The 3,745-nt window shown below is 38.8% G+C and overlaps 1 non-coding gene across 1 annotated transcript; it reads right to left on the bottom strand.

Moving 5' to 3' along the window:
* Positions 1-3,416: 3,416 nt before the first annotated feature.
* Positions 3,417-3,489, bottom strand: trnar-acg (transfer RNA arginine (anticodon ACG)). Its single transcript has one exon. It is a non-coding gene; the product is annotated as a tRNA-Arg (tRNA).
* Positions 3,490-3,745: the final 256 nt, after the last annotated feature.

The following is a 3,745-nucleotide window of genomic DNA, read 5'->3' as shown; positions in this document are numbered from 1 at the left end:
GCGATCACAGAGTCACAATCGAAAGCAGGAGAAATAAAAAGGCACGGATGAGGAAGCTGAAAAATGATTGCATCCATTTATGTTAATTAGTACTCATTCCCGTCTTTTATTGAATGTAGGGAATCTACACAATGCATCAAGATTACAATGTTTTTAATATCAAGTAAGTGGGGCACAGCTGGGGACAAACGTTAAAAATGCTAGTATATTCAGCTCAGCTATGCTACCGAGTTACAGCAGAAAGATGAAAAATTAAATCACTTGGATCAGAAGACATATATTCGGAAGGAGAGTGAATGCATCCCTGTGTGATATTACTTAGCAAATGATATGTTAAGGAGGAAATGGAGACCAACATATATTCAAGCATGTGAGAAATGGGCAGAATGTTTTTTTTTCCAGTAGGGTACAGAAAAGTGGTGCTGCGAGTGCCACATGTGCCAAAAAATTGGATGTCACTGAGGCGTGAGGAAAATGGAGGCTAAAATACAAAGACATTTTTACTGGCCTGGATTGCAGATGAATGTAATTGAATTTTGCCTGACGTGTCATACATTTCAAACCATGGGACAAAATAAAGCCTGCACCTTTAATACCTGCTGCAGCGTTCAAGAAATATGTCTTAATTGTCTTGATGCATTCTGTAGGTTCCCTACATCCAATAAAAGATGGGAATAAGTATTAATTAACATAAATGACTGTATTGACGAGATTTCCAAATGCTGTTCAATTCTGCAAGATGACAGCTAAAAGGATTGAGGAAAAATTACGATTTAAAAAAAAACTAAATAAAGACTACTATCAGAGATACAATTAGATCAAGGGTCAAACTTCACATCCAACTTTCCAGGGAGTATATAGATAGCTTCGGAATAAAACGAATCAAATGCACTGTGTACCATTCAGAATCACATGGTGCACTGGAAAGGCGACGTCAATTATGAAAGACTATGTTGAGGTTTTATGGTTCGGAGTAGCCAGATTATTTCCATAAGGGAGTTCCATCAGTGCTGTTTGCGATCTGAGATTTATCGAAAGAATCCACAAAACTAAGATCATCTGAGACCAATTTGGGGCACAAAGAAAGAGGACCATTAAAAGTTAATAAGGAAATATTAATAAGTCAGGTTACAGAGACCAAGCATTTGGACGATGTGTCAAATTTTAGAATTGGACTAAATAATGTTGGAGAGTTGTATAGACAGCACATAAAATTATCACAGCAAATGGTGAAGCAGGAAGTGTATGAGAAACAAAAAAATCAGATTTTTGCCACTGGGAACAATGTATTTATTTAAATTTCATTAACTGGTGAAACTATAAAGCAAGGTTTCGAAGACCTTATCAAATTAAGAAGAAATCGAGTAAGGTTAGCTACTTGATAGGAACTTCTGGCATGAAGGAATCTCACAGAATGTGTGATGGGAATATGCGCTAATGGTATTTTGGCAGAGAATGAACGCAATGGCAGAATGTGTTATTGAATACAACACACTGGGAAGAACCAATTTCAGAGAATTCTGCATTGGACGTTCCTGCCATAAAATTGGACGATGCAAAAGTTGTCCAATATTGGTAAAGTTATTCAGTTCTCTTCCAGAAGAAAATCGTAAGAGTTATTACTCTTGCATGCTGAAAGAAACTGGGAATTAATAACCTATTTGTAGATGATGTAAATATAGGACTTGCTGTTCTGATTTTGTAACATCCTTGCAGGCATAACCCTATAAAGTTGGTGCAAGTTTATACGGAGATGTCACGTATGTTCCAAGATAGCATAACCAAATTGAGTTTCAATGAATGGAGTTCACCCATCATCATGGTGCCAAAGTCAGGTAAGACCCAAAAGTTATGTGTGGACTATCACAAAGACTGGTGCATCTACGCATCTGCAGTTGGAGGACTATGTGGAAGAGATTGGAAGAGCAACTTACATTTCCAAGTTGGACTTCCTCAAAGGTTACTGTCGGAAAGATCAAAGGCAATTTTGTAACGCCAACTGGTCTGCAGAAATTTAAAGTAATGCCTTTCGTGCAAAAAAAAATCACTGGTATTTCAGAGGTTAACAGACAAGGTAATTGCTGGATACACAACAGTTTGGTGTGTGGTGTGCCTGGGACATTCAGTCTCATGGATTGAATATTTACAGAATTTCTCGGGCTTGTTTGATCGAATACGGGAGTCAAACTGATTTGTAAACCTAACTGAAAGTATATCTGCCAAAGCCAAAGTCACCTTCCGTATGTCGTTGAACACGGACAAATAGCCCCACGGGATGTGAAAACGAAATTTACGGGGAATTTTTATACATTGTTGACGAAAAGAGCAGTACGACGGTTTACCGGATTGAGTGACTTTTTCTGAAAGTTTGTGCTGACTGTTAGAAGTGGGACTGCTCAACTCACCGAATTGCTCAAAACAGGCAAGAAATTTCAGCGAACACAAGAATTTCAAAATTTATTTGACAGCCTAAACATTTTGTTAACCATTGCCAAACTATCAGCCACACCTAATTACACGAAGGTTTTCAGTGTGCCAGTGATGTGAATGTCTCTCATCTTCTGCACCTCTAATATCGACCTGTAAATCAGTTTCATTTGTATTCTGTGTTTATGGGGTTTAATTATCAGGACTGTTGTTTATTGTTTTGAAAAGCATATGTAAGTCTACTTTAGATAGCTAAGATCTGTGGGTATTTTATATTCTGTTTATTGTGTTTCATTCCTTAGTTTTGTGAATAATTTTCTCTCTGTTTTAAAAACTCGAAGTCAACCTAGCTAAAGTATTCTAAGTAAATCATACTACACACTCACCAAAACAAACAGCGACGTTACACTCTGAATTTCCTGCATAAGGATGTTTTGAGTGGTCTGGCCTCGGCAAAACGGGAGTTATTTTTCTCAGAGCAGAGCTGATTGTGAGGAGACATGATTGACGTGTACAAAATAATGAGGAGCATGGAATTACAGATTGAAGGAAACAGTTGCTCTTGAACGATCACCAGCGTTTGTAGAGTTCAGACAAGATGCAGAAAGCTTTGAATAGATTTGTCGGAAAACTTTATCAGTCTGCAGGTGGTAGACTCTGGAACTCACTCTCTATAAAGATTAGTTGGACATTGAACTCTTCATTCTTCTCTGAATCCATGGGCCAAGGAGTTTCAAAAAAATGCTCAAAGCCGAGCGTTCCCGCGAGCAACAATGATGCGATCGGTGGCTTTGCGAAATGGAAAGGTGCCCATGACCAAGGTGTCCGACTATTCGTCTTCGTCCTGTGATGACTCTGGAATATTGACCCTGAGGTTGTCATGGACAATTAATGAAGGCATTCTTATTCCTGCAGATTAAAAACTCACATCTTATTTCAGCTGAGGGGAAATCAGTTTTCAAATGCGTAATAAATGCCTGCATTTCCCCCGAGCCAGGTAGGACTCGAACCTACAGTCTCCTGATCCGTAGTCAGACGCATTATCCATTGCGCCACTGGCCCGACGCGTAGATAGCTGAGTAAGAGCTGTGATGTTAGCACGGACATGATTAATAGCAGTGATGTGCACGAATTGACCAAGTAAAAAAAGATAATCTCTGTCACTGCTTCAGTCCAATCTTCACCACCTTTCAAAGCAGGTTTTTGTTCCAAAAAAAGGACACAGATGTTCATTATTTTCGTATCTGAAATGTTTACAGCAAGGTAAGGGACGGAGGTGTTAATGGAGTACACTTTACCATCAGTCCCAGTCACTAAT

The sequence above is a fragment of the Hemiscyllium ocellatum genome, unplaced genomic scaffold (genome assembly GCF_020745735.1).
Source record: "Hemiscyllium ocellatum isolate sHemOce1 unplaced genomic scaffold, sHemOce1.pat.X.cur. scaffold_125_pat_ctg1, whole genome shotgun sequence".
Taxonomy (NCBI): Eukaryota; Metazoa; Chordata; class Chondrichthyes; order Orectolobiformes; family Hemiscylliidae; genus Hemiscyllium; species Hemiscyllium ocellatum.
The sequence above is the reverse complement of the archived record's forward strand: the minus strand, read 5'-3'. Positions and strand labels throughout refer to the sequence as shown.